Source organism: Brassica napus, chromosome C8 (assembly GCF_020379485.1).
Source record: "Brassica napus cultivar Da-Ae chromosome C8, Da-Ae, whole genome shotgun sequence".
Classification (NCBI taxonomy): Eukaryota; Viridiplantae; Streptophyta; class Magnoliopsida; order Brassicales; family Brassicaceae; genus Brassica; species Brassica napus.
Window position 1 is genome coordinate 29,839,158 of NC_063451.1, and position 20,606 is coordinate 29,859,763.

General features: G+C 30.4%; 1 long non-coding RNA gene across 1 annotated transcript; it reads left to right on the forward strand.

Annotated features, from left to right (window-relative positions):
• Nucleotides 1–15,024: 15,024 nt before the first annotated feature.
• On the forward strand, nt 15,025–17,898 carry LOC125591729. Its single transcript, XR_007327846.1, has 2 exons — nt 15,025–16,953; nt 17,046–17,898. It is a non-coding gene; the product is annotated as an uncharacterized LOC125591729 (long non-coding RNA).
• Nucleotides 17,899–20,606: the final 2,708 nt, after the last annotated feature.

The following is a 20,606-nucleotide window of genomic DNA, read 5'->3' on the forward strand; positions in this document are numbered from 1 at the left end:
ATTTTGTTAAAGTATATATTTCTTGTTTCTATGTAATCTGACATATATAGAATGGAAATTAATTTTATTAGCACTCGTGTTCTATATTGGACGTTTTAATACCACCTTATGTATCTTACAAATTCATACTTGTATATAATATTTTTCTATTTGATACTTGGATGAGGGTTTATATTTGTGTGTATTTTTTTGGTGATTATTGGATAAGTTTTAGTTTTTGAAAGCATAGATTTCATATTTGACTTTATGGCTTATTGATTAGTTCATAGGGTTTAGTTTATATTAAGGGAAATTGCGGTTTATATTCACATGGATTGTTTAGTGATTAGTTTATGTTTAGTTTATAGAATTATGGGGTTTACATTGTATTAGAGTTTACCTTTCCATTTAGGATTTAGTTCTTAGTTGATAAGGTTCAGTTCTTAGTTGATAGGGTTTTCAGATGAATTCTTTAAATCAGTTTTACACTGTAATCTTAGGATCATCGATCCTATGATTAGCGTATCACTTGGTAATTTAGGCTTATGCAGTCTCATCGATGGTGACATATACTTAGATCAACTGTTGGGTTTTCCATCACTGAAAACAAATGAGATATGCAGGTTTGTATTTGTGTACATTTCTACCAATTAATTTTATATTTCATGTATTAATTATCTTTGTTGTTGTTTTAGGTAATCATGGGACGAACTGAAGAATCCGTTCTGGAGTTTTTCAGTGGGATGTACCCGGACTTATTGGTGGAATTATACGAAATACTATCTAAGCACTTCCCCACTCATTCCACTTTCAAATCTGAGTTTCTCGATGGTCGGTTTTGAAGATGCTCTCTTCCAGAATTTATGAAGGCATCTTTGTTATGCAATTGTCTTTTAGTTTTTTTTGTTGTTGTTTTGTTTTGAAGAAACATGGAAGTATTTGTAAACAAGAAGAGCTTAATAACTTGATACGAAACATTGTTAAATAAATAAGAGAAGTGTACTAAAATGACACAAATTAATTGTGTTATTACTAGAATGACTCATATTATTAAGAAATTATCAGAATATTTTTCTGGTCGAAATTATCCTTACCGGCAGTTATAACAAAAAAAAAATATTACCAAAGTGTCCTTAGCATTTGGTAAATTTTTGCTTGCTTTCATCATCTTTTTTCTTCCTTTTTTACTTCTTTATCAAGTTGTCCTCTTGAACATTTGGTTATTAAGATTCAGATCTGTAACTTTTAGATCTAGATCTGTTAAAGTAGATGTGTAATTTTGACCTCTGGTTTTGCTATCTTTAGAGATCAAAAAGAGTTTTTAAGAAGTAAATGGTAGCTTTGACGACTGATTGCATTTGTCATTTTACTTGAGTGATACATCAAGCTTTTAGAACTCGACCTCTTTTTATATAAAAAACCAATAATCTTATCTTCCTATATATTAATTGAGAAGTCAATTTAGTGATTTATGCTGACGTGTCGCTCATAGAAGAGCTCTCCAATTAATTGTTATAATTTGATTGGTTGATACTTTTCATTTTTCATTTATTTAATTAAAATTTATAAAAGGAAACATTTTATAGAATTACCTAATCTAATTTATGTTTCCAAACATACAATTAAGCATCTTAAATATAGATGAATTAACATAATTTATTTATAGAAATAATTAAATATTTAGATTACATTATATAAATTGATAAGATGCATATAAATACATATGGTACTATATAAGCAATTATAAAAACGATTTTTATTATGTTTATATTAGTAGTGAATAAAATAAATCATAGATTTTAGAAAACTAATTAATCTAAACTTAATAATATTAATTAAATTCACTCATTCACTATATATATAGTATAAAAATGTGTCAAATGAATGCAAAACACTCAAATATATAATTCTAAAAAATTCCAATCATTTTTAATGATAATGTGATATCATATATGCATTATCACTTTTAGAAATGATTAAAAATTATATATTTAAAACATAAAAATTGTATGCTAAGTTATTTAAACGTATTTTAATCAAGAAATTTTTTATTTAATTCATCTATTAATATAAACTGATGAATTAACATTATTATATGGTAAGTCATTTAAAATTATATTATTTGATAATTCATTTAATTTATTATATGATAAGTCATTTAATTATATTAATCAAAGTATTTTTCACAGAATTTTTCTAGAGTTAATACTCTATTATTTAGCATGCTTATTGTTTATTATATGGTAAGTCATTGGTAGTTCATTTAATTTATTATATGGGTAATATAACAATATTTTTGTCTTGGATTTCATTTCATAATCTATACTATTCCATGAGGAATGAACTCTCCCTTACTTAACATATGTTGTGTAACGCGTACAATTATTAACCACTCATGTCGCAGCCTACTTTACATCATACAATACAATACAATAAATAAAAGATAATAAGAGCATCATATAGCCTGTCCACGTAGGCTAAGAAAATTGTCCAATGGGGAGCCGTTTTTTATCCACGCCACGTGGGGGATGGACTGTTTTGTTTCCTTGATCCGTAAGATGTAAAATTTGGCCCAAAAAGCCCAATCCAAAATAAACCGAGCAAAACTCATAAACATCGTCTTTTCCTCTTTCTCACCTCCGCCAGTTTTCTACGTTTCTTCCCAGTCTATCTAAGCCATAAATTGAACCTCTAATAACATAAACGTTTGACTTGCTTCATTATCCTCTCCACCTCTCTCCTTAGCTGTATATACTACGAAAATCAATCATAGTATTCTAACCTCCTGCTTTGTTTGATTGCTTCCAAGTCAGTCGGCTTCCTTAAAATATATCGGATTCTACTTCTTCCCTGGAAAATTGAGGGTGCTTCCTCTTTTTTCCCTCTCTCTTACTTCTTGATTGTTTTCATAACTAAATTGGATATGCGATTCGATCTAATTTAGGGCTTTAATATCAATTATTATCCCAATTTCGTTCTAAAGTTTCGAGATTTTTGATATCAAACCGAGTTAAATTTCTGTTCGTTATCGCCCTTTAGTTTGTTCAAGGATTTGAGTTCCCAAGCCTTGAGGAATGAATCAAACATTTAAAAATTCTGAGATTTTCTGAGTTGTATAAGTTTCAGTAATTACTGCAGAGTTAAGGAAGATGAGGATGGAGTCTTTGTGTTCCGGTGAACAAATAAGACTTTAAGATGAAGAAGACAACTAATCCTAGCTTGGTGGACACAGAGACTACAATGTAAGTTCAGCTTTATCAAAGTAGCTGAGTTATCTCTATGAGAGACAAGTTCCTTGAACTACGAGGTTCGGTTTTCTTCATTGCCCGTGAGCTTGATTTTTGCACATGAAAGAGAAAAACATGTATCATCGTGTTGATGTTGTGGTTATTGTTTCCGGAGAGCACTTTTGAGAAGAATTGAGTATCTGAAAGGAAAACATAGAATGCGGTATGAAGGCAGGGTTGCTCCTCCTCCGATGTCTAACTTGCATTGTTTTTTTATTTTCTAATATAATTTTTTCAAAGAAAATCTCTCTAGTGTCTTAGAAGATTCCAAGGTAGTAACAAGTAATAATCTCTTTTCTTTTATTTATGTATTTTAATATTTGTTTATTTTGCTAAACATAGTGATTCTTATTGTTGTGTTTAGAACGTAATACTCAAGAGAAGTAAATAAGCTGAATGTTTTCTTATTAATACTTGAAAGAATACGCATAAGTTTAAATAGGAAACGAAAGCAACAACTTAATCGAAAAAGCCTCAACAACTAACAGCTACGATCCTAGAAATATTCAGCAAGTAAATGAAAACAAACTAGTTCCTAAAACTTAGGACAACTTCATACGACCAAGTTTATTCTTCAATCCCTTCCTTAAACTGAAACCGTCATGTTTCAGTTTACTCTTCTTTCTTTGCAACGCCCAACATCCCTCTAAGCTTCTCGAATGCATCAAGTTTCAGTGGCTTAGTCATGATATCCGCTATCTGATCTTGTGTAGAACAGTACTCCATACTTAACACTCCTTCACTAACAAGTTCACGCAGGAAGTGATACCTTACGCTTATGTGTTTACTCCTGCCGTGTAGAACCGGGTTTCTTGAGAGTTTGATAGCTGAGCTGTTGTCGCAGAACACAGTAAGCTCTTGATCTAGCCCAATGTCATTTAGAACATTCTTCAGCCACACGCCCTGACATGCTCCATAGGCTGCAGCCACATACTCTGCTTCAGTTGTGGAGAGTGTGACGATCGGTTGCTTCTTGGATGCCCATGAGACTGCTCCTCCACTCCACATGAAAGCATACCTCGAAGTGTTTTTTCTATCATCTTCATCACCAGCATAGTCACTGTCTACAAAGCCTACCAGACTAGGCTCTCCACCTCTCTTGTACTGAATACCAAACTCTCGAGTTCCTTGTACGTACCTCAGGATTCTCTTGGTGGCAGATAGGTGTTGCTCACTAGGATTCTCCATGTATCTGCTCACCAGATTGACAGAGTAGATTAGGTCCGGTCTTGTGGCTGTCAAATATCTGAGACTTCCCACTAGCTGCTTGAATGATGTAGAATCAACACTCGACCCATCTCCTTCTTTAGTCATTCTGTTTCCAGGCACCATTGGGTTTCTCACTGCATTACACTCCTCCATGCCAAACTTCTTTAGCACATCTTCTGCATACTTCTTCTGACTTATAAAAATCCCATCGTCATCTTGAATCACCTCCACACCTAAGAAATATTTCATTCTTCCAAGATCTGTCATGGCAAACTCTTCTTCCATGGAGTTCTTAAACCTCTCAGAAGCGCATCAGAATTGCTTGTGTAAATCAAATCATCAACATAAAGACTAATGATAAGAATACCTTCTTTCTCTGTTTTCACAAACAAAGTGTGCTCGCAATAGCACTTCCTGAACCCTTCTTTGATGAAATACCCTTCAATCCTGCTGTACCAGGCTCTTGGAGCTTGTCTCAGCCCATACAGTGCCTTGTTTAGCTTGTACACCTTCCCTTCCTCATCTCTGCTCTCAAAACCTTTAGGTTTTTCAACATAGACATCCTCACTGAGTTCTCCATGGAGGAATGCACTCTTTACATCAAGTTGAAGAACGTTCCATCCTTGTTGAGCTGCCAAGCCGAGAATCAATCTTATAGTATCCCACCTTGCAACTGGCGCAAAGACTTCATGAAAGTCTACTCCATGTGTCTGGTGAAAGCCCTTAGCAACAAGCCTGGCTTTGAACTTGTCAATGGCTCCCTTCTCGTTGAATTTGGTCTTAAACACCCATTTAACGCCAATCACTTTTGCTCCATCAGGTAGGTCTACTAGCTCCCAAGTGTTGTTGTCAATGATTGACTTGATCTCAACATCCATTGCTAATCTCCAGTTCTCATGTCTCACAGCTTCCTCAAATGTCTCTGGATCGTCATCTCCAACGAACAGGACCATGAACTCGTTCTCTTCTTCTTCTTCTTCAATAATCATGCTCAACCCTTCACATACATAATCTTTCATCCACGTTGGCTTTTGTGTGTTTCTTCCAGCTCTGTTTGTTCCAGAACCTCCACTCAGTCTCGGCTGAACTTCTTCATTTGTTGTCTCCTCAGCGTGAGTTGAGCCACGGTCGGCTCCTGCAGCTTCACCTTCATCAGCCTGATCAGTTCCTGCATCTTCTTGATCACCTTGAGTTTCTCCAGTATCAGGCTGAGTTTCTTGTGGCTCTTCTCTGTCTTCGGCCTGTGTTTCTTCTTCTACATCAGTAACATCTCTCAAGACTTCACCGTCTTCAATCTCCTCTTCCCAATTCCATGACTTTCCTTCATCGAACTTAACATCCTTACTGATTATGATCTTCTTTGTTGTGGGATCATAGAGACGGTACGCCTTGGACTCCTTGCTCACACCGAACATAACACACATAATGCTCTTCTCCTCCAGCTTGGTTCTCTTATCATATGGAACCATAGCATAGGCTAGACAGCCAAATACTCTAAGATGTTCTACCGACGGCTTGTGATTGCTCCACTTCTCGGAGGGAGTGACTTCTCCTAGTATCGCCGTTGGACTCCGGTTCAAGATGTGAACTGCATACTGCGTAGCTTCAGTCCAAAACCTCAGTGGTACCTTCATTCCAAACAGCATACACCTCACCATATTCATGATACTTCTGTTCTTCCTCTCTGCAATTCCATTTTGCTGAGGTGTGTAGGCCGCAGTGAGTTGTCTTTTGATGCCACTTTCAACGCAGAATTCTTGGAAAGCTTTGGAGTTGTACTCTCCACCCCTATCAGTTCTCAGACATACCACCATCTCCCTGTTTCTCTTTCAGCCGCCACCTTAAACTCCTTAAAAACTCTCAATGCCTCTGATTTTTCACCAAGAAAGTATGTCCAACACTTTCTACTAAAATCATCAATGAAGTTTATGATGTACCTCTTCCCACTTTCTGAGATTGGCGAGATAGGTCCACAGATATCTCGTGTACCAGCTCCAGGTTCTTCTTTGATCTCCACTCGCTGTGCTTTGGTATGTTTGATCTAATCTGCTTGCCCTTCATGCACACTTCACAGACAGCTCCAGTGTTTGTGATCGTAGGCAAGCCAGCGACCATATCCTTCTCCGCAAGTGTGGCCAGACAGGTGAGACTCAGGTGACCAAACCTCTTATGCCATGTCTCCTCTGGTGCCTCATCAGTATTGTGTACTTGATTAACCTCCAAGCACTCTCTAGGCTCCTTTACCGTAGCTGAGATGACAAACATACGGTTAACTGACATCTTAGAATGCATAATCATTCTTCTTTGGAGTTTATGCCAGACCCTGCACTCGTTGTCTTCAATAACAATCTTCAAGCCCTTCTGTTGTAGCTGACCCACGCTTAGAAGGTTGTTTCTCAATCCTGGCACAAAGTAGACTGAAGAGATTACTTGTACGATGCCATTAATCTCCAATCTTAAGTCTCATCTTCCTTCTACTTGCATTCTTCTATCATCGCCAAGTTTCACTTGTTGTCTGAAACTTTCATCAAGATTGATAAACCACCCTTTGTTGCCACACATATGGTTTGAGCAGCCTGAATCCAGATACCACACCAGCGCCACCTTCTTATCTACTGCCGCCATCAGTAGTACATCCTCTTCTAACTCGGCATAGTTGGCTGCTTTCTCCCACATAGGACACTCGTTCTTAAAGTGACCAAACTTGTGACATTTGTAACACTCCACATTACTTTTGTCGAAGCTGGTGCCGCCTCTGCCACCTTTTCCTCCTTTGTAACCTCTATAGTTGAGCACTCTGAACCCTCTTTTTTCCTTGGTACTTCACCTTCATGGACTCCCAAATATCCTTAGAAGTATCCTTCTTTGCAATCGTCTTCAGGATCGATTTGTCGATGGATGCAAAGAGATAGTTCTTCACTTTCAAGTCCTTCAGCTTCTGTTCTGCGATCTCTGTCCTTTGTGCTTCCGTCAGGATCACGTTCCTCTCCGTTTGTGTTACTCCAGTCTCGATGAGCTCCCACCACTCCTTTGATTTCAACAAATTCTCCATGAGCATAGCCCAATGCTCATAGTCACCATCAAACTTAGGAATGCTCAAGGACTTATCACTCATTTTGATCTCTCTTTTGTATCTCACAGAATCTTACTCAATTAAGATAGCAAGCTCTGATACCACTTGTTGTGTTTAGAACGTAATACTCAAGAGAAGTAAATAAGCTGAATGTTTTCTTATTAATACTTGAAAGAATACATAAGTTTAAATAGGAAACGAAAGCAACAACTTAATCGAAAAAGCCTCAACAACTAACAGCTACGATCCTAGAAAATAGGATGACTTATTCAGCAAGTAAATGAAAACAAACTATTTCCTAAAACTTAGGACAACTTCATAGGACCAAGTTTATTCTTCACTTATTGCAGAAGTGGCATAGTCTCGCAGAGTTATTCTGATATAGTAGAGGCTTTTTATCAGAAGACTGATATAGTGGAGGCTTTTTTAGCGCAAACTGAGTCCGAACATGTCTCAGGTGAATCCAAATGTGGAAACTGCTGATTCGTCGCGTGATGCTATTTTGTCTTATAGACGAGCGCTTCTCAAACACAGGAAGCTTGAGTGTTGATGATTTGAGGGTGGCTGAGTGTTTTATGGTGATATTATATATATATATATATATATATATATATATATATATATATATATTCGAAGTAGAATCAAAATAGTTTATGGGGAAGATCTATGTTCATTAATACTTTCGTTCCAGCGGCTGCGCAAGATGTTGCATACACCTGCATCTGTAAATTTTAGAGGCTACCACATATTAGGTGTTTAGAACATATGTGAAAACGACCGAGAGTCTTGCATCAACAGCTTCGAATGGTTAGACCAGTCTGGAGACCACAAAAAAGGCTTACCTGAAAATCAGTCTCTATAGTTTGTGCTTGGCTCTTTCTGTTTTACTTCATCTGTAAGTATTGATCAAGAGGCATCCTTCTTGCTTTGCTTTTCTTAATTAATAACCATCTCAATATTTTCCAGATATCCAAAGGAACCAGCCAAAATCAGGCTTGCGAAGCAGACATGACTATCGAAAAACAAGGTAACGCAAGAAGGCTATATGGCACTTTTGTTGTTGTCTCATTCTTTGGTGTGCTTTGATTTTATTGGTTTTCTGGTTCTTGACATACTTCAAGTTGTGATTTGGTTTTATTAATGCGAGAGTTGAAGGATAGGTTGGTGAGTGGCTAGATCGATTCTGTCTACGTGTCCATACGACCTCTCACTCAGTTACTTTTGGCGAAAGCAATTGAGTTTTCTGGAGTTGGGCAAGCGTTTTAGCACTGTATCGATTCTCTTAACGTTCCATCTCCTGTGAATATTTGGACTTAAGAAATTCAAGTTTCCTTCCATGTCTTTATGGATTCGGACTGTATTTTGGGCACAAGACGATTAATATTTGGACTGAAGAAATTCAAGTTTCCTGCTAAGTGTATTCTTTTGAAGCACTTCATTTTAATTGATATCACATACCTCTTCAGCCATAGTAACTCCTCAAATAGTATTGTATGGTGCTATGTAGCTACAGATGTTCATGTCAACTGTCAAGTGATGATAATGTTAAAATAGAGTATCAAGAGTTATATGATTAATCCAACCTTTGAGGGACGTAGTTAGCGGCAGAAAATTGGCACCCAATATTTAAGTCCATCGAATCATTTAGTCCATCTATTTTATTTATGAGAATATCTTTTTCCAATATACAGATCTCCTTAGCATCAAATTAGAATCAAATATCTTCCACAATAAGCTCCATCTTCCACCTACCTAATCAGAAGTGAAAAATCATTTAAAAAAAAAGAAGATAAATCCAACTACAAAAAAACTCTACTTCTTTAACATGTTCCAAATCGCATTTAAAACCACCGGTTGTCCCGTCTTCTAAGCCATCTCGAACTGAATGGGGAAAACCATCTCTACCCACCCTCTCGATACTTGGAGGTAAGACAAATCCTTATCTAGCTGATTCACCAAAATGTTTATATGAAGTTTATTTTTTGTATGTCATAACACATAAATTTAATTATTAGTAATTAGTACGATTTATACAAAGGTCTGGTGAATATATTACACACATTTTTTTTAGCAAAAAAAGAGAGTTAATAATGATTGGTTCGACTGTGGCTTTAAAAATTTAGCCGTAGATGTTTAGCTGTAGATAAATCGGTTGTAGCTGCAAAGTTGTTACTGTAGACTTTTTCTGCAGAGACTTTTGCTGTAGTTAAATTTGTTGTATTTGTAAGGGGTAGGCTGTAGATATTTTAAAATAAAATATATGAAATATGTGTTGTATATATAAAATTATTATTTTATATCAATTAAAATAATTTATATTAATATTTTTTTAATAAATTATCAAAATTTATTGTAATTTAAAATGTGATATGTAAATAATATTTATATTATTTAAATATCTTAATAATTTAAAAACACTCAAATTCAAAATTAAAATATTTATAAAAGTTTTTATTATGATTATATAATTTATTTGATATTATTGATATTTTTTTCATTTACAGATTTTACAGCTTATAAAAAGAAGAAGTAGGGTTTTTTCCTAAAATACATAAGAAAAAGTGTTGCTTTATTTTTTTTTGCTGTAGCTTTAAAAATAAAGCTAAAGCATGATTGGTAAAACTAAATAAAAACTTGATGTAAACTTTAATTTTTAAAAGTAAAGTTACAACATGATTGGTAAAATTTAGTGATTTAAAAATAAATAAAGCTAAAGTAAGGGGATAAAGTCCAACCAATCACCCCCACTGTATCTTTATTTTTAAAGCTACAACAAAAAAAATAAAGCAAAAATTTTTCTTATCTGCTTTAGGCAAAAATACTACATCTTCTTTTTATAAGCTGTAGAATCTGTAAATGAAAAAAATATCAATAATATCAAATAAATTATATAATCATAATAAAAACTTTTATAAAAATTTTAATTTTGAATTTGAGTGTTTTTAAATTATTAAGATATTTAAATAATATAAATATTATTTACATATCACATTTTAAATTACAATAAATTTTGATAATTTATTAAAAAAATATTAATATAAATTATTTTAATTGATATAAAATAATAATTTTATATATACAACACATATTTCATATATTTTATTTTAAAATATCTACGGCCTACAGCTTACAGCTACAAAAAATTTAACTACAGCAAAAGTCTCTGCAGAAAAAGTCTACAGTAACAACTTTACAGCTACAACCGATTTATCTACAGCTAATCATCTACAGCTAAATTTTTAAAGCCACAGTCGAACCAATCATCGCCCTTATTCAAGCCCACTACGATTTAAATTATATCAAATACAAGAAATGAGGATTGGTCTTCCATGAAGTAATAGTCAAAGAAAAAAAGTAACTACTGTAACCAGTAACCAGTAACCAGTAACCAGTAACCAAAACATATTTAATCATGAACCTATTAGAATGTTTTTAAATGCATTTGTAGTATATAGGTGTAGACAGGTTATTTATAAAACTATTTGAGGTTCTTAATATTTTGACAATAATTATGTAGTTTTGTTTAAAAAGATTTGTCATTTATTTTAAATGAAATGCATATGCTATCTATGTCATGGTAGGCCTTGGACTTTTATCCGAGATCCAAATTCGATCTGGATCCGATCCAAAAATCTGGATATCCGGAGGGGCCGAATCCGGATCCGGATAGTAAAATGTTGGATCCGTCAAAGCCGGATCCGGATCCGGATACCTTAATTTTTTAGTCCGGATATCCGGATCCGTAATTTTTATTAATAATTATTTCAAAAATAGTAATATCTATATATAAAAATTAATTTATTTAATATATTTTTATTTTTATAATAGTATATATAAATTTTATGTAAATTTTGTAATATTATACATAGAAATAATTAAAAACATTATATATTTTTTTATTTTTAAATTATTTTTAATATTTTTTATATATTAATTTTATTTTTTATTTATTTTAAGGATCCAAATCCGGATCCGGATATCCGCCGGATATTACAATTTTTAGAAGGATATCCGACACCCGGATATCCGCTGGATATTACAATTTTTAGAAGGATATCCGACACCCGGATATCCGAGAACCCCGGATCCGGATAAAGATAGTAAAGTTATGGATCCGCCGGATAAAGATCCGGATCCGAATACCTTAAAATTGCCCGGATATCCGATCCGTCTCAGACCTATGTCATGGTACGTAATTTATGTGTTTGTGGTATCTTACAAAGCCCATATGTTTTTAAAAAAATTAAAATATAAATTATTTCTCTTCTTCAAAGCATGTCAAATTTCACACATAAAGACTAAAGATGTGAGGATTAAGCACTGCCTACTCACTAAAAAACATGACTTAGGCCTATAAACATAGGAAGCATATTAAATCCATGCAGTAGTAGTCAGAGAAAAGAAAAACTAAAATAAAAAGGCCAAAAAAATACAAAAAAATCAAAGGAAAAAAAAGAACAAACCAACACATATTTAATCATTGACCTATTAAAAAATTGTTTAAATGCATGTGTAATATAATATATAGACAGGTTATACATAAAACTATTTGAAGTTTGTAATATTTAAACAATAATTACGTAATTTTGTTAAGAAAAGTTTTACTTTTATTCTATCTTTTTCTTTTACATTTATTCTAAATAAAAATACATATGATATCTATGTATATGTACGTATTTTATGCTTTCGTGGTATCAGCTAATGTGTTTAAAAATGTTCGGAAATATATAACTTATTTTTTTACCAAAAAAAAGATATAACTTATGTTCCTTCTTCTAAGCAAGTCGAGTTATTGCCAAAAAAAGCAAGTTAAGTTTCATACAAAGAAAGACGATGCAAATATGAGGATTAGTGAGCGCCTACTCACTAAAAACCCTTGACTTAGGCATATAAACGTCGGAAGCATATTTACTATAAACCTATATATAATGTAAATGTTGTTTAAATTAGAAATGTAAACACGAAATGTTATTTATTTTCCTCTGTTTTTTAATATAGGTCTTTTTAGAATTATGCACGTAGATTAAGAAAATCATTAATTTCTTACATTTTCTAAGAAAACATCATTAATTATTTATCTAACCACAAATGAACCAATAATAAAATATAATGTATATTATCATTGGTCATATAACATTAACTCTTGATAAATTTTACATAGAAAATCAAAAATATAAAAATTTCTCTAAAACAACTTATATTAAAAAAATGGAGGGAATAATATTCTTATGCATTTAGTCACAATGATCTTGATGTTTAACTTTCCTCCCGAGTCCCGACTAACCAACCACCTACGTAGTCACTCCAAATTAAATTCCTTCTTTATAAATCACTAGGGTCGGTCCGCCCTACTGGCGGGATGCATATTCGGAAACAATCGAAATAGTTTGAGTAAATAATTATTTTAATTTTTATTAGTTAAAAATATAAATAGTAGCTAAATTATCTACTTGTTTTTCTTTTCTTTTTAAGTCTAAATAAACTATGCTATTTTGATAATTAGTTAGTTTTATTTTTTTCCTTGGGATGACATTACATCAGTTTTTGTTGAGATTTCATGATGTTGTACTGTAATTTATTGAAGGAGAGTACCCTTTTTTATTATTGCTAGTGCAGTGTAACCATACTAAACCAGATTTTTTCGTTAAAAATATTTTAATTTTAATTTATATGCATATATTTAACAAACTCAAAATACAAATGCAATATTAACTCATCTGTTTATATACAAAGAGAATTTGAATTGTAATATTATTTTAAAGCTAGATCTAGTTTGAATCCAAAATCAATACCAAACAGAACAAAATCTAATATGGCATCAATTAATCAGAGTGGAAGCTAAAAATAATAATAAATGTTTTAGCACTTTATTTCAGTTTATCTATCAAATCGATAAAACCAAAAATCATTAGATCCTAGTAAAAAACCAAAAATAATGCTAGATGATTAATGTTTTAAAGTTTACGTGTTAACATGAGGGATAGGTAATTGTCTCTCTAAGAAGAGACTAAATTATATTTTAGTGTTATAGATAGATTGGTTGTGTTTTTATTAACAGTTAGCTAAATCTTCTATTAAATGTAAATATATATTATTTTATAAATATAATTTATTTAAAATTATTGAATTTTGTAGAATAAAATGTTTAAAATGTTATTATACCATACATCTAGGCTAAATTTAAATTTTATAAAATTTATAGTAGTATAACTAAATTTATTAGTTATGTTATTTTAAATAAATTATGATGTATTCTAGGGTTCTGATTTGAGAATAATGTCACTTATGTATCTTATATATTAAAACACAAGTCATGACTTATTTCATGTGTGATTTTTTAAATTTGGACTATCAGTTAGAAATCTTACTAAATGTATTTTATTAAGACTAATAATACATAGAATATTCAAAATACTTTAATCATAAAATCTTTTGATATCTTTTCATTTTAAATATAAATATATTTATTTTAAAATTCTAACAAATCAGTTATAAAATATTTTTACACGATCTTCATTTTCGAAATTATATATAAATATTTTCACTAATTTTGAAATTTGTTTGAAATATTATTATACATTAACATATTCAATTATTTTTTATAAAATGAAAAATAAAAAAATTCTATAATATTTTATCTATTATATCATCATAATCAATCACATTAAAAGAAATTATTATATTGAGCTAAATATAATAAAATTGTATTAAATTTATAAATTTATGAATTTTATTTTCGTAAGTATAAAATATTTATGTTCAAAAACAAAATCTAATATGTTGGTAAGATGGGTTAACATGTATTTCTTTAAAGCTAATAATATAAAATCTTTGTAACTACTGTAATCATATATTTTCATTTTAAATATAATATATATTTATATATTATATTTTAAAAATTCTTATAAATCTGTGTAAAAATATTTTAACCATAACTTAATGTATTTTAAGTTATCGTTTATAAAATGAAAAATAAATAAATTATATCATATTTTATCTAATTTATAGTCATGATCATATTAAAATACAATTATTATACTTAAATAAATATGATAAAAGTATATTCAACTGATAAATTTATAAATTTTATTTTCATAAATATAAACTATTTATTTTAAAAATATAATATGATGATACATGTCTAAAAATTAACATATGTTAGCAAACTATATAATACATGTCTAAAATTTAACATATGTCATACTTTTTTATATACAATAATATATTATCTAAAATGAATAAACATAAAAATATTAGTAAAAATAAATCCAACTTTGAAAAACGGGTCAGAATTTAGCATAAATTAAATACAAAATAATTTTCAAATATGTTTTCTCATGAATATATTAATTTTCTTAATAACTAAATGCAAATACAATAAGATAAATATATAATAAGAACTGACAAATATATACGGTTTTAAACAATTGATTAATTATAACATATAAGTTATAAAATTATTGTATTTGAAATAGTTATATAAACATTTAAGTATATGATTAACGTTAAAAATATATACCACTTATGTTCTAAAATAATAATTTATGTATAAAAAAATGAAAACAAACATCCGCGCGGTTGCGCGGATCAAAATCTAGTTATTTTTAAATTGATGGTCATGTTTTTAGGCGTCTAGTAAGGTTTTTTTTTCAGTTAAATTGATCTGTGAATGCATTATTGAGTTTGTTTTGTCTAATATCCATATTTTGTATTAATGAACTTTAGTTATTGGGTTATTAGTGGACTTTAACTTGATTGGGTACATAAAAATTAAATGAAAGGTTAACTGAACTAAAGAAGAAGAAAAAAAGTACTTTTATTGTTTCTCTCTCAGCCGACTCAACCTAATTTTCTTCTTTCTTTCACTATCTCATCCGGCCCGTATTCTTTTTTCATCACCTCACCTTCGTCTTCACCTCCTCACCGCATCTTCTTCATCACCTAATCTCCCTTTTCATCTCATCCATCTTCTTCGTTTAACCACCTCACCTTCTTCTTTACCACCTGACCCCATCTTCTTCTTCACCACCTAATCTCCCTTTTCATCTAATTATGCTTCGTCGTTCACTTTCCTCTTCTCTGTTTTACTTGATAAATTAGGATTTGATTCACAGTTCATCAACATAAAGTGACAGCATTTTATCTGTTTGGTTCAATTATATAGATATTTCTCAGTCTGAAAAAAAAACAGAAAACAGTCTAACTTAATCGATTTTTTCCAAATTTACCTAAATCGCAGGCTTAGATGTAATCATTTGGAGTTTTTGACGGAAACAAAGTTTGTTTGGATTTAAAAAAAATGTTTGGATTACAGACGTGGTCTGACTCAGTTTTTTTGGTTGGAGAAAAGGGAGGATGGTGGATTTGGGCTCAGAAAATAATTTCCAATTACTCATTTAATAAAAGCGGAAGCCCACTCGTGAAGCCCAAAAAACAAATTAAAAAGATGAAAAAACAGAGTTGGACACGTGTCACACTGAGAGGAATTGACTTATTGACGTGGATTCACCAGGAGAGAGAAACATTTCTTTATTATATAAGATTTCAAGATTACATTTCCTATCTAGAATAATATTTCTTGTTTTGTTTTCTAAACACATAATATCATCATAAATCTCATGGTAGTATATGTATCGGTTAGATAAATCACCAATGTAAAAATCTCTCTCACTATATCAACAAAGTTCGATAAATACTAAAAAAAAAAATCAAGAGTCTCAAATCGATTCCTTCCTCGGATAAGATCTTTTTATTTTAAGTAGACTAGTTTACATTACCTTTTGTGGTCGGTAGTTGTGTGATCAATTTTGAATGGTATAAATCATTGATTATGCCAATTTAGTACATGCTTAGTGCAATTGGAAGAAGAAGAAAAATAAAACGTCTTTGGATTTCTGCATAAAAGAAACCTAAGAAAAGGTTAAATGTTAATTGTTTAATGAGAAAATTAGACATTTATATTGAAATCCTTTATATACTAAAGTACAAGTCACTCTACCAATCAAATTGTGACACATGGATCCTATTTTATATTTTAAAAGTTAAAAATTGTTTATAAAATAATGAAAGCAAAAATAAAAATGGAAAAAAAGAAGAGAAACACACGGTTTTAACAATCCAGTTCAATCCAATAATCTCTTTCCAACAGTTCTTCTTGCCTACACCTCCACGATCACCATTCACGTCAATCTCTCTTATAACTACCTTCATTCCATCATTTATATTTCTGAATTGTCATTGTAAGTTTCTTTTACTCAAATCCACACAACGTTTCTTCTCCAAGATAAATTGATATTTGATGTATCATCTTTCTCAATTTCTCTGGATCTCATTCTTTTCTATGCCTTTTCACTATGATATTTTTGTATCAAGCTTTCGCATGCAAGGTTTATTAGAAGAAATCAGGTTTGTATATTCTTTCTTCCAAATATGAAAATCTGAGATAGAGGGAGCGAAATAGAATATTTTATGTAAGTGTACACCTCTACATCCAACAGAAACAGGAGAGAAGAAGACAAGACAAATTGGCTTTAACAAGAATGAAACATTATTGGATCAGCATACAATCCAGTAAAAAAAAAAGCCAAAACAAAATGAAGGAGTTTTTTTCTACAACAAACGAAGGACTAGAATCAGGTGTCCATAATCTGATAACAAGTGGTGTTTTAGATCTTCTCTGATTCCTTTTTTTTTTTGTAACTGATCTTATCTGATTATTTTTCTTATGCTTTTCTTTAAAAATATCTATTTTATTTTTGTAGCCTTTACTTGAAGAAATTCCATCGGTCAATACTAAAGATGTGATACTTCTTTCGAAAGAAGGAAAGACATTAAAAACCAAAAACTCTACCAGGGAAAAAGAGTATTAACAACTTTGATGATCCAGCTAAGTATTTACAAATCTGTAAGTTATGATCTGAGTGTTTCAAAAATCTTTTTTTTTTTAAATTATAATAGAGCATGTCTATTATATACAAGTTGAATACTCTAAATATATCGAGTCTCTTATCTTTAGTTTCATTTTTTTCCATTATATTAGAAATAAGGAGATTTGTATTTTTCAAGAAGACGTATTTACAAAACAAAATACAAATAAAACTGAATAGATTAAACTTATTTTTAACTACATTTATGCATGTTTGTATATATCTTAACTTTCTATGAAAATTGCTTCTAAATATGTATATTATCTCTCTGAAAAATCATAATAATTCTTATGAGGCTTCAAACTCTTTGTCTGAATGCATCCTCTTCTAATTTTAGATGCCGGTGTGTGTTACTAACATAATATTTAAGTTTGATGAAAACAAAAATGAAACAACAACATTGGAATCTTAAAAAAAAAAACAACAACATTGGAATCGTACAATAAAAAAATCTTTTAATTGCAATCTTTCAAAAAAAAGATCATTTAAGTGCAAGCAAAAATTGATCCCGTGCTTAGCACGGGGTAATAATACTAGTTTATTACTAAAGCATCACACATGTGGAAAACATTACCAAATAAGTAATCACATTCAAAATTTACAATGCTTTTCCTATTGAAGCCATGTCTAGTTTACAATGTTTTTCTTCTTATAAATTCTAAATATCTATATCAAATTAACTATTTTAATAAAAGCATGACTATTTTTTACTATGTTTTCTACTTTGCTCTTACTTTCATTATGACACTGGTAGATATCCAACAAAGTTTTTTGGGACTATTTTTTACTATGTTTTCTACTTTGCTCTGATTTAAATCTTGTCAAATTTGTCAATCGAATTCATTGGTTAATTTGGTTAAACTTCTCAACTGGAAATTTGAGAATTGTATTTTTTATTATAGTCAAATATTAGTCAAAAGAAATTCAAATCAAACCTTTGAGACATAAAATTGCTAATTGGGTTTAAATTAGTATATATATATATATATATATATATATATTTATTTTGAAAAATTCATTTAGATCGCCATCTCATCAGTATATTATCTAAAAGTTGTTATCTAGAAATCTGGATGGTTTTAAAAGAATCAATACATAAATTTGATGTGATTTGAATTAAAGTGACAATTTCATGTTATTTAAACTTTACTTAAAAAAATATTAAAAATCAATCCTATTGAACTTGTTATTTTATAAAATACTTAGAGATTCGATGTTACTGGAAAAAAAAAACAAATCGTGGATTTCAAAATGTTTGTAATGATTTTAGAGTGTTTTAATGGATTTTCTTAGTTGAAAAAATACAAATTCAAAACTCATTATTTTAAATGAGATTTTGAAATGGTTTAATAATTTTTTTATAAATTCTCTAATTCAACTAAAATCAGCTAAAACTCATTAAAAGTAAGTCAGTCTAAATCAATTCAAACTTTAAGTTGAATACATCTCCCTTATAATTTCCAAATAAGACAATAATATAAAGTAAAAATTATCAAATTTATTTATAAACTAAAGCTTAAAATATTTTATAATTTATATTGAGATCGCCCATAAATTTCATGGTGTCATAGGTACCGGTTGGAGAAATCACCGATCTAAACATTCCTCTCACAATATTAGCAAAGCTTGCTAAATACCAAATGAAAGCAAAAGTCTCAAATTGATTCTTTAGTCAACTAAGAACTTTTTATTTTGAGCAGATTAGCTACCTTACATGATCGGTAGTTGAGTGGTTAATTTTGACACTGATTCATGATATAATTATAATTTATATGCAGTAACAACTTTAAAAATATTTTATAATATAAAATTAATTAAAATAGTGATAAGAATAATTAATTAATTTAATAATGAAGATACAAACATGCTTTTTTATATTTTTATGTTTTTTCTGTTCAAACAAGATACAAAACTTATTAGATGGTCCACTTCGTTTTGGCTTCTTTATACACGCAATTGCTTATACATTTCTGTATTATCATTTCGAGTACATAGCTAAGTTTGTGATTGGTATAGTTGTGTGGTCAATTTTGAAGCAACCTATGGCTCATGATTATTTATTTACTAGGGGTTGGTACGCCCTACGGACGGGTAAGCGTACAATAAAATTTTTTATAGGACTGGACAAAAAATCTGAACCAAAAAAACCAAACCGAACCCGATCCGAAAAAGTAGTATCGAATCTGAACCGAAATTGATTAAATATCCGAATGAGTTTAAAATTTTGGTATTTAAAGAACTGAAACCGAACCCGATCCGAACCGAAATATTTCGGATACCCGAATGTATCTGAAATAGATTTATATACCTAATAATGTTACTTATTTTTAGATTTAATATTTACTAAAAACATCTAAAATATATTAAATATTTTTAAAATTGCTCAAAATACTTAAAAATATATACAAATAATCAAAAAAAAATGTTTGAAATAGCTAAAATATACTCAAATCACCAAAAATACTTGAAATATCTATTGATGTCCTATCCAAATATTCAAAACAAACCAATTTATATGTTCATTTTATGTATTTTAAAATATGTTATTCAAAGTTATATGTAATATATCATTTTGTTTATAAATTTTGAGAAATTTTAAGCATATAATAAATTTTTAAAGTTTTAAGATAATTTAAATGGGTTATCCGAACCCGAAAAGATCCAAACCGAACCCGAACCGAAATTTAGAAATACCCGAATGGGGCTGAAATCTTTGAACCTGAAAACCCGAAAGCCGAATAGACCCAAACTGAATCTGAATGTGTACCCGAACGCCCACCCCTAATTCTTTATATTAAAATGTATTTTAATTTTATAAAACATTTAAATTTATTTTAAATTGAATATAATAAGTATAATTTGTTTTTTAAAATCATATTGTAAATTTTATTTGTTAACATTTAATTTGAACAATTGTTATAATTTGTTTTATAAGATCATACCTTATATGTTATTTGCGTTTCTAAAAAAATGTAAGTTGGTAGTGCAGGTTTACATTTGGAATTGATATGTGTGCACACAGTTTGGTCCAATTCAAAGAGAAACTCCAAGGATTAGAAGCAAAGAACATTTACACGATCTGTTGAGTGGATTTAAGGAGATACTTTTGTTTTGCACACATGAGTGAATTAA